Source organism: Coregonus clupeaformis, chromosome 14 (assembly GCF_020615455.1).
Source record: "Coregonus clupeaformis isolate EN_2021a chromosome 14, ASM2061545v1, whole genome shotgun sequence".
NCBI lineage: Eukaryota > Metazoa > Chordata > Actinopteri > Salmoniformes > Salmonidae > Coregonus > Coregonus clupeaformis.
Window position 1 is genome coordinate 19,921,956 of NC_059205.1, and position 12,360 is coordinate 19,934,315.

At 42.8% G+C, this 12,360-nt stretch overlaps 1 long non-coding RNA gene across 1 annotated transcript in view; it reads right to left on the reverse strand.

Annotated features, from left to right (window-relative positions):
- Positions 1 to 11,934, reverse strand: part of LOC123492353 — a 37,080-nt gene extending 25,146 nt beyond the window's left edge. The window contains exon 1 of the long non-coding RNA XR_006661725.1: positions 11,247 to 11,934. This is a non-coding gene — a long non-coding RNA (uncharacterized LOC123492353). The remainder of the gene's footprint in view (positions 1 to 11,246) is intronic.
- Between the last annotated feature and the right edge of the window lie 426 nt (positions 11,935 to 12,360).

Consider the following 12,360-nt stretch of genomic DNA (forward strand, 5'->3'; position numbering starts at 1 on the left):
GGTGATCCTAACTGACCTAAGACAGGGAATTTTTACTAGGATTAAATGTCAGGAATTGTGAAACTGAGTTTAAATGTATTTGGCTAAGGTGTATGTAAACTTCAGACTTCAACTGTATCAGTCTGGTGTTTTCTGTAATGACCTTAGTGATCACTGTTTTACAGCCTATGTTCGTAATGGCTGCTCAATGAAACGACCTGTCCTGATTTGTCATAGACGCTTGCTAAAAAACTTTAATGAGCAAGCCTTACTTCATGAGCTGGCCTCTGTAAATTGATATAAAATCAGCTTGATCCCCTCTGTCGAAGATGCTTGGACCTTCTTTTTTGATATTTTCAGTGGTATTGTTAACAAACACGCTCCCATAAAGATAATTATAATTAAAAACAGGATCAGCCCCTGGTTCGACCGTGATCTGGTAGAGTTACTCCACCTCAAGAATTCCATTTGGCGAAAGGCTTGGCACACGCATACTCAGGCTGTCTGGCTCTCGTTCAGGCAAATGAGAAATAAGTGCACTCAGGCTATCCAAAGCCAAAGTTAGTTACTTTAAGGAGCAGTTCTCTCTCTGTGGGTCTAACCCCAAGAAGTTCTGGAAAACAGTTAAAGACCTTGAGAATAAAATGAAATAAAATTGTATTTGTCACATGCGCCGAATACAACAGGTGTAGACCGTAACGTGACATGCTTACTTACAAGCCCTTAACCAACAATGCAGTTCAAGAAATAGAGTTAAGAAAATATTTGTAAAAGTAAAAAATTAAATAAAAAGTAACACAATAAGAATACATAACAATAACAAGGCTATATACAGGGGGTACCGGTACCGAGTACTGTGCGGGGGTACAATGTAAATAGTCCGGGTGGCCATTTGATTAATTGTTCAGCAGTCTTATGGCTTGGGGGTAGAAGCTGTTAAGGACTTGGCGCTCCGGTACCGCTTGCCTTGCAGTAGCAGAGAGAACAGTCTATGACTTGGGTGACTGGAGTCTTTGACAAACCCTCCTCCTCCTCACAGATGCCCATGTCCCTTAATGTTGATGATGTGGTTGTTACTGACAAGGAGCACATGGCAGAGCTCTTTAATCACCACTTCATTAAGTCAGGATTCCTATTTGACTCAGCCATGCCTTATTGCCCGTCCAACATTTCCTCATCTCCCACCCCTTCTAATGCGACTAGCCTTGACGCTCCTCCCTCTTTTCCCCCTGCCCCGCTACAAAGTTTCTCCCTGCAGGCGGTCACTGAGTCTTAGGTGCTAAAGGAGCTCCTTAAACTTGACCCCCCCAAAACATCAGAGTCAGATGGTTTAGATCCCTTCTTCTTTAAGGTTGCAGCCCCTATCATCGCCAAGCCTATCTCTGACCTTTTTAACCTGTCTCTCCTCTCTGGGGAGGTTCCCATTGCTTGGAAGCCAGCCACGGGGCATCCTTTATTTAAAGGGGGAGATCAAGCTGATCCTAACTGTTATAGGCCAAATTCTATTTTGCCCTGTTTATCAAAAGTGTTGGAAAAACTTGTCAATAATCAACAAACTGGCTTTCTTGTTGTCTATAGTATTCTCTCTGGTATACAATCTGGTTTCCGCTCAGGTTATGGGTGTGTCACTGCTACCTTAAAGGTCCTAAATGATGTCACCATTGCCCTTGATTCTAAGCAATGTTGGGCTGCTATTTTTCTATTGACTTGGCCAAAGCTTTTGATGCGGTAGACCATTCCATTCTTGTGGGCTGGCTAAGGAGTATTGGTGTCTCTGAGAGGTCTTTGGCCTCGTTTGCTAACTACCTCTCTCAAAGAGTGCAGTGTATAAAGTCAGAACATCTGCTGTCTCAGCCACTGCCTGTCACCAAGGGAGTACGCCAAGGCTCGATCCTAGGCCCAACACTCTTCTCAATTTACATCAACAACCTAGCTCAGTCAGTAGGAAGCTATCTTATCCATTTATATGCAGATTATACAGTCTTATACTCAGCTGGCTCCTCCCCGGATTTTGTGTTAAACGCTCTACAACAAAGCTTTCTCTGCCCTTAACCTTGTTCTGAACACCTCCAAAACAAAGGTAATGTGGTTTGGTAAGAAGAATGCCCCTCTCCCCAATGGTGTGATTACTACCTCTGAGGGTTTAGAGCTTGAGGTATTCACCTCATACAAGTACTTGTGAGTATGGCTAGACGGTACACTGTCCTTCTCTCAGCACATATCAAAGCTGCAGGCTAAGGTTAAATCTAGACTTGGTTTCCTCTATCGTAATCGCTCCTCTTTCACCCCAGCTGCCAAACTAACTCTGATTCAGATGACCATCCTACCCATGCTAGATTATGGAGAGTAATTTATAGATCGGCAGGTAAGGGTGCTCTCGAGCGGCTAGATGTTCTTTATCATTCGGCCATCAGATTTGCCACCAATTCTCCTTATAGGACACATCACTGCAGTCTATACTCCTCTGTAAACTGGTCATATCTGTATACCCATCGCAAGACCCACTGGTTGATGCTTATTTATAAAACCCTCTTAGGCCTCACTCCCCCCCTATCTGAGATACCTACTGCTGCCCTCATTCTCCACATACAACACCCGTTCTGCCAGTCACATTCTGTTAAAGGTCCCCAAAGCACACACATCCCTGGGTTGCTCCTCTTTTCAGTACACTGCAGCTAGCGACTGGAATGAGCTGCAAAAACACTCAAACTGGACAGTTTTATCTCCATCTCTTCATTCAAAGACTCAATCATGGACACTCTTACTGACAGTTGTGGCTGCTTCGCGTGATGTATTGTTATCTCTACCTTCTTGCCTTTTTGCTGTTGTCTGTGCCCAATAATGTTTGTACCATGTTTTGTGCTGCTACCATGTTGTGCTGCTGCCATGTTGTGTTGCTACCATGTTGTTGTCATGTGTTGCTGCCATGCTATGTTGTTGTCTTAGGTCTCTCTTTTAGTAGTGTTGTGGTGTCTCTCTTGTCTGATGTGTGTTTTGTCCTATATTTTATTTTAAATCCCAGCCGCCATCCCCGCAGGAGGCCTTTTGCCTTTATTGTAAATAAGAATTTGTTCTTAACGGACTTGCCTAGTTAAATAAAGGTTAAATTAAAAAAATTAAATGACTAAACACATTTTAAGGACAGCAGCTTCCCTGAACACATCACCCCCCTCTGCTCCGAAAGCCTGTCCTCTCTGTTGATGTTCCACAGAACTCAGTGCGTCTCTCCACCTCTTCACAACTCAATCCTCTGCTCATCGATACCCATATAAGACCAGGGAGAATTCTGCCCCCAGGGAGAATTCTGCCCTGACGCCCTGAAAATGTCAGCTCCAATGACACAAGCCAGGAATGAATGCAGGAACGTGGCTCTCCTGTGGAAGCCAGAGTAAACGTTCTGAAGGAGCAGGATGGGCCTCTCTCTGGCTCTGGCTGGCTGTGTGGAGCTGCCTGGCCCTGGCCAGGCTCAGCTCAGAGCAGCATTCTGAAGCACATTTCTAACCTAAACACACAGCCTGCCTGCCTGCTACTGTCTCCTAATAAAGGCAGGATGGAGAGACAGCGGGATAGGGCAGGGTAGGGTTGGGCCTTACTCCATGCGACTGCTACTTCTGCTGCTGCACTGAGGGGGAGGGGTCGTTACAGGTAAGGTAGCTACTTGAAAAGATAAGAGAGCTTTAAGGAGAGTCTTGGGTTGCCCATAGGGCTCTGGTTAAAAGTAGTGTACTACAGTATTTAGGGAATAGAGTGCCATGTGGGACAGTGTCTTGTTTTTGTATATGTATCCTGTTCCAAGGTGCTGATTGGGATTGTGGAAGAAGAGATTCCCCTCACACTAAGTCCATCTGAGGCCCAAATAGCATTCTGCTACTATAGGAGTACAGTATACTCTATATCAAGAAGCCATGGCATGTTTGTAGACCACATCTACAACACCTCTTCATCCTGTGGATGTTTCAAGTCCATGCAGTTGCTGTGTACTGCTGAACAAGTATCAGTACAACAGAGCATCACACACGCACACACACACACACACACACACACACACACACACACACACACACACACACACACACACACACACACACACACACACACACACACACACACACACACACACACACACACACACACACACACACACACACACACACACACAAACACAAACACAAACACACACACACACACACACACAAACACACTGAACATCAGATCAATTGATGGTTGTACCATGGTGTTGGGTTTCCAGAGCTCAGTGTAGTGTAGGCTTTCTGACCACAGGACAGAGTAGAACAAAGATTCATACTGTATGCCACCAGGTTCCATAGCTGTTGGAAAATACCTACAGTATACACTGTAATATAGCCTACTATTGAGCTCCAAGGTTTTACTTTGATTGGTTGCAAGTGTTTGAGATGCTTAAGGTATTGAGGAGGTAATGGCAGATAAATATGCATCTGTGTTGGTAACTTTTGTAATATGAGCTTTAGCAAATCATGAACCCATGATGCCCTTGTAGTGAAGAGTACCAGTATAAAGCATACCTGATGTACTAAAGCAAAGTACCTGACCACAGTAATCCATTTAACTGCACAGGGTCAAAGGTCAAAGCCTGAAATATGTTCAGTGACCACCCACTGTGGGGGGTGTCCCAATAATCTCTCTTTTCTCATGAAGTGTACACTTGTTTACTACTTCTCAAAAATCTAAAAGCATTGGATTTCTCCCTACAACCGAGGCTTGTTTACATGTCATCTTACTGGGCCGGTCAAAGATAACTATGTGTATGTCTGTGTGTGTGTGTGTGTGTGTGTGTGTGTGTATGTGTGTATATGTGTGTGTGTGCTTGCGTGCGGGTATGTGTGTTTCGTACAGAGGGAGAGAGTTTAGTGAAAAGTAGCAGTAAACCTGTCTGTTTATTGTGATGGAGGTGACAGGTGTGGGAAAGGGACACTAAACAGCTGCAATATCCAGACTCAGTTCCTTCCAGCAGGCCCTCCCTTATACACAGACACACACATGCCACACACACACACACACACACACACACACACACACACACACACACACACACAAGCATTATATAAACAAAATCATGGGAAACTGAAGGCTTGACCTGCTGGACAGCATTGAAACACACACACACACACACAGAGACAGACAGGAACCACACACTGGCCAAACACATTCCTATCTGCACAATAGCTAGTAGCACCAAACATCTGCAGCCTTATTCAAGTCAGCTGAAATCAAAACCAATAGTGTTTTCTAGGAGGACAGCAAGAAGGGGGCACATACACACAGGTCCAAAAGAGTAAATATACCACTGACTACTTCCAGACAAACCAACTAATACATAGGAATGTAACGATTCACCGATACGATTCGGTCCCCGATTCAAATGTTTAAGATACTACTGCGTCGTTCCAAGGACCCCAAACTGATCCAAATGTAGCAAGCATCGGTCAGAAAATCGATTCAACCGTTACGAAACGCAAATTCATGATTATTATACTTTCCGAAAATACCTCATATTTTGTGACAACTGATGCGTCCTCTCCTTCAGTGTCAAACTAAGCATTTAACTGTGTTGACAGTCATTGATCTACAAGCGTGGCGGAGGTGTTACTGGCCTCCGCCCAATACCCTGCCCTGAACCTTAGTCACTGTTACTAGTCGACTATCACCCGGTACTCTACCCTGCACCTTAGAGACTGCTGCCCTATGTACATAGTCATTGAACACTGGTCACTTTAATCATTACATTTACATTTACGTCATTTAGCAGACGCTCTTATCCAGAGCGACTTACAGTTAGCACATACATTATTTTATCGAACCCACAACCCTGGCGTTACAAACGCCATGCTCTACCAACTGAGCTACATCCCCTGCCGGCCATTCCCTCCCCTACCCTGGACGACGCTGGGCCAATTGTGCGCCGCCCCATGGGTCTCCCGGTCGCGGCCGGCTACGACAGAGCCTGGATTCGAACCAGGATCTCTAGTGGCACAGCTAGCACTGCGATGCAGTGCCTTAGACCACTGCGCCACTCAGGAGACATATGTTTACATACTGTTTTACCCACTTCACATGTATATACTGTATTCTTTTCAAGGCTCATCCTATATAACTACTGCTGTACATACCTTTCCTATTCATATACTGTCCATACTGTCTATATACACCATTATATACACCATTATATTCAATATACACAGAGTGTACAAAACATTAATAAATACCATGGTTGAACATGCCCAATGGAATAACTACCTGGGACCAAAAATCAGTGTCTCTGGTGGATTTGGTCTGGCAGTGAATGCACTAAAAGAAAAGGGTTGCAAAGCATTTTACTCCATAAAAAGACAATTCTCAAAAATAAATATTACTATCCAAATCTGGTGCAAAATATTCAATTTAAAAAAAGCAAAAAACAAATTGGCTTTCTACCCAAACACAGAACAACAGAACACATACACACATTACATATACTAATAAACCAGCATGCTCATCAGAAAAGCAAAGGAAAAGTATTTACATGTTTTGTTGATTTTAAGAATGCTTTTGATTCCACATGGCATGATGGATTATATTACAAAACCCTCCAAAGCGGCGTTGCGGGTAAAGTACAACATCATAAAATCTATTTACTCGAACAACACGTAGTATTAAACTGAACAATAAAATAACAGAGTTTTTTGCACAAGGGCGGGGGGTGAGACAAGGGTGCAGTTTAAGTCCAACCCTGCTCAAAGTCTACATCAATGAACTAGCAGTGTTGTTGGACCGATCTGCAGCCTCTGGACTCACCCTCAAAGATGAGGAGGTCAGATTCCTGCTCTACGCAGATGACCTTGTCCTACTGTCACCAACAGAGCAAGGTCTACAGGAACAACTTAACATTCTTTGTGAATACAGCATTAACTGGGCAATCAAAATCAACTTTCAGAAAACCAAAGTCTTGATTTTCCAGAAAAAAGCCAGGAATCAGCAGCATACACTCCTTAAAATGAGGAAATACCATGGTTGAACATGCCCAATGGTACAACTACCTGGGACCAAAAAATATGTGTCTCTGGTGGATTTGGTCTGGCAGTGAATGCACTAAAAGAAAAAGCCTGGAATGAATTTTGCTCCATAAAAAGAAACATCTTAAAAATCAATATTCCTATCCAAATATGGTGCAAAATATTCAATAGTGTAATTTTACCAATTGCACTGTATGGAAGAGAGGTTTGGGGTCCAATCTGTAATTACGATTATAAGCATTGGGAGAAAAACCCAATAGAAAATCTACATACAGAATTCTGCAGATATATCCTACATATCCCAAAGAAAGTACCAAATAATGCATGCAGAGCGGAACTCGGAAGATTCCCTTTAATTGTAAATAGAAAGAAAAGGATACTAAAATCTTGGCACCATTTGAAATTAAGCCCCAAAACATCCTTACAATTCAAAGCACTGGAAACCCAAGAGCTGAACCCTGAAAAGAGTCCCCAATGTCAGCTGTTAAAAACACTAAACAACCCTATTATCCAAACACACAGGGAAATCAATCAAATTGTTGCAGAAATGAAAACCTCCTATATAAAAATTTTTGAAAATGAAACAAAAACACAGAATAAACTAAATTGCTATTTGGCCCTCAAAAGAGAATATAAATTGGCAGAATTTCTCTACTCCGTCAGAGATACAAAACGGAGACAGATCCTGACTAAATACCGGCTCAGCGACCAGCAATTGGCTATAGAAAAAGGGAGACACAAAAATACATGGCTACCCAAAGAGGAGCGTCTATGTAGTCATTGCATGACATGGGAGGTAGAAACAGAGATGTACTTTTTCCTCTACTTTGAGAAATATTACCAAATAAGATAATATTCTTTCAAGAAAATATCTAAATCAATTCCCAACTTCTGGGCATTTACTAATGACATAAAACTGGGAATTATTCTGGGTGAGGGAGAAACCGCAAATATTGCTGCCAGATATGTATATGATTGCCAGAGCCTGAGGGAAATCCCATGACCAGTAATTCCCTGAAGTATTTACATTGTATCTAACTTACAAGTAACCATCATCCGTATACATTTTGTTGTTTATTTATTAGCCATTCTTTATTTTTATTTTTATAATCATATTTTTATTTAATGAAATGTATCGACTGAAGATTAGACAATACAACTGAATTAGGAAGGTGTTCTTAATGTATTGTACACTCAGTGTATATAGGCTATATTCCACCGCTCACCTTCCCACAATCCCCTGCGCATTGCTCCGCGTGCTCCCGTTGAAAATTGATGGGGGCGAAACTTCGTCTGGTGAATTCGGAAGTGGTGGAAATCCTACGTTACTGATCTTGCACATCTGCGCGGCTTGTGTGATATTAGGCTTTATTAGTTGAGTGACAACCTATGTAATTTGCTAGGTTATTCTTATCTACAGTGGGGAGAACAAGTATTTGATATACTGCCAATTTTGCAGGTTTTCCTACTTACAAAGCTGTAGAGGTCTGTAATTTTTATCATAGGTACACTTCAACTGTTAGAGATGGAATCTAAAAGAAAAATCCAGAAAATCACATTGTATGATTTTTAAGTAATTAGTTTGCATTTTATTGCATGACATAAGTATTTGATACATCAGAAAAGCAGAACTTAATATTTGGTACAGAAACCTTTGTTTGCAATTACAAAGATCATACGTTTCCTGTAGGTCTTGACCAGGTTTGCACACACTGCAGCAGGGATTTTGGCCATCTCCTCCATACAGACCTTCTCCAGATCCTTCAGGTTTCGGGGCTGTCGCTGGGCAATACGGACATTCAGCTCCCTCCAAAGATGTTCTATTGGGTTCAGGTATGGAGACTGGCTAGGCCACTCCAGGACCTTGAGATGCTTCTTACGGAGCCACTCCTTAGTTGCCCTGGCTGTGTGTTTCGGGTCATTGTCATGCTGGAAGACCCAGCCACGACCCATCTTCAATACTCTTACTGAGGGAAGGAGGTTGTTGGCCAAGATCTCGCGATACATGGCCCCATCCATCCTCCCCTCAACACGGTGCAGTCGTCCTGTCCCCTTTGCAGAAAAGCATCCCCAAATAATGATGTTTCCACCTCCATGCTTCATGGTTAGGATGGTGTTCTTGGGGTTGTACTCATCCTTCTTCTTCCTCCAAACACGGCGAGTGGAGTTTAGACCAAGAAGCTCTATTTTTGTCTCATCAGACCACATGACCTTCTCCCATTCCTCCTCTGGATCATCCAGATGGTCATTGGCAAACTTCAGACGGGCCTGGACATGCGCTGGCTTGAGCAGGGGAACCTTGCGTGCCCTCAGGATTTTAATCCATGACGGCGTAGTGTGTTACTAATGGTTTTCTTTGAGACTGTGGTCCCAGCTCTCTTCAGGTCATTGACCAGGTCCTGCCGTGTAGTTCTGGGCTGATCCCTCACCTTCCTCATGATCATTGATGCCCCACGAGGTGAGATCTTGCATGGAGCCCCAGACCAAGGGTGATTGACCGTCATCTTGAACTTCTTCCATTTTCTAATAATTGCGCCAACAGTTGTTGCCTTCTCACCAAGCTGCTTGCATATTGTCCTGTAGCCCATCCCAGCCTTGTGCAGGTCTACAATTGTATCCCTGATGTCCTTATACAGCTCTCTGGTCTTGGCCATTGTGGAGAGGTTGGAGTCTGTTTGATTGAGTGTGTGGACAGGTGTCTTTTATACAGGTAACGAGTTCAAACAGGTGCAGTTAATACAGGTAATGAGTGGAGAGCAGGAGGGCTTCTTAAAGAAAAACTAACATGTCTGTGAGAGCCGGAATTCTTACTGGTTGGTAGATGATCAAATACTTATGTCATGCAATAAAATGCAAATTAATTACTTAAAAATCATACAATGTGATTTTCTGGATTTTTGTTTTAGATTCCGTCTCTCACAGTTGAAGTGTACCTATGATAAAAATTACAGACCTCTACATGCTTTGTAAGTAGGAAAACCTGCAAAATCGGCAGTGTATCAAATACTTGTTCTCCCCACTGTATGTTTTAGGTTCACCATCAGCAATAGTTTTGGTAGTTAGGCTTTAAACAATCAGTGTATATGGTCATTTTTAGATATACAGGGTAAAGTTCATAATTTCACAACGAGGAATCCCTTTTTCTAGGCACACCGCATGGCCTTAGTAGGAGGAAAAAATAAGCTCACGGTCATAACCATTTGATTTTGAGATGGGGTGAAATCCAAAGTTGTGCTATATAGTCATTATTTACGTCATGCCTAATTTGTAAATGGTAAATATTGATACATTACTAGCTCAAGCAAAAATGACAAGTTAATTAGTGGGTGATGGTGATTTCAGAACCAAAGTGGGGGGACAAAAAACATATGCTAATCTGATAGTGATAGCGGGGTGGTAGATGCCTAGTCTCCTTTATGGCTCAGATCAGGTGCCTACATAGCATGCGCCATAGACATACATCATTTACACACACACATAATACATACACCATAGACATACATCATTTACACACACTCATGAGCTCCATCAGATTGAAAAATGAATATGTTTATGCAACAAATGTTAGTTAGTGCATTGAATCGTATCGCATCAAACCGAATCGATTCGTTCTCTAATCAAACCGAATCGCACCAACTTGTTTCAAACTATGACGCATCGTTTCTGTATCATATCGGAGCCCATGTATCGAATCGCCTAGAAAAGGAAAGATGCAGATCCCTACTAATACACGACAGCAACAAATAGATTTACAGCAAATCCTGTTTCTGTCTGAGATTTACAACGCAACACAGGCTGTATATCTAGACGTAGTCAGAGGATATATTGAGACTATAACCCAGAGATTCAGGAGGTGACTGATGACGTTTTAGCCAACATAAAATCTATTTTGAGGCCTTCTGAGGTAAGGCATGACTCCCCATACAGTGGGTTTGGGGTTTACAGTGGTGTGATCTGCGTTCTGCAGTAGACAGTAGAGTTCCCTTTTATCTTAACCCCAGGCTAAATGGGAGAGCTCTTAAATAAGATAAGATAGAATTTTACTAATCCCCCAAAGGGGACATTTTATTGCATTTTGGGTCATATTCAATGAAGAGGTGTACATAGGTCCTATGAATGACTCAATCCATATCTAAATCATACACATTCACCTCAACATTGAAAGATGAATACCACAAAGTACTAGACTAGCAAGTCTTAAGTAAACAAAAAGAGGACGGAAGGTAATGCACTTACTTTCCCTTGGTTCCAACTACATTCAAACTCAGCATGTGATTGATATTGTGGCGCAACACCACAATAGTGAAGTCCACCTGTCCTGAAAAAAATAAAATAATTCAGGGTTTTGAAGCCAAGGAAGGAAAAAAGTCTTATTAATCCCGGGAGGCCAGTAGTCTGTTCAGTGGTGAGGAGGCTGGAGGTGGTACAGGTGTGACAGGGTTAGGGTTAGGGTCCACACCTTCCCAAAGGAGGAGCAGGATTCAGCCTCATCCACGATAGAGAAGATAGCTTCAGCAGCCGACAAATATAGAACGGTGCTTTCCAGAGCACTCTGGAGAAAGCTGGGCCAAATAAATCAGTCCAGGAATGAGATACAGCAGAGAAAAGACGAGAGGGGAAGAGAGGGGTACGGAGAGGTGGGCAGGAAATGGGGTTAGGGAGGGAGTGAAAGAGGAGGAGAGGGGAGACAAAAAATAAACAGGGGTAGTAAAAAAGAAGCAATAGTCCACAGGTGGTTCTTCTTCAAACTATTCCAAAAGTTCTCAATTCTAACTTCCTTCAAATCTACTGTAAAATAGTCCAACATTCCATCAACCGGTCCGCTGTCCCTGCCTGCCGGATTTTCAAAATGTCCATCCTAACAACTAACATTAGGCCTCTGACAGTCTCACGCTAAGAAGCAGTGAGATGCCGGCCTTGCACGTTTCCGCGACTGTGCTGAGGAGGACTGTGTGCCAAAAGCGTCGTGGTGGTAACTTCATACAGGAGCAACCATGTATGGGCTGAAGAGAGGAGCTTTGATAGCGGGGAATCTGCCATAAATAGCCAGGGAGACGGCTAGCTCGGAGGGAGAGAGGGATCGAATCAGCTGTTGGAACAACAATCTAGTCTACCCCTGCAGCTCCAGCAGTTCACACAAACAGGGCTCCACTTTCACCATGCTGGGAAGAGCAGGGCTAACTAACGCCATAGATCTATAACACAAAGGAGTGCAGCATAGCAGACACATAAGGTGTTTCTCGACCAGGGTTGGGGTCAATTTGAATTGAATGCAGTCAATTCAGGAAGTAAACTCAATAATTCAATAATTGAAAAAATTATATGTATTTTCAATTACTTCTCAATAAAC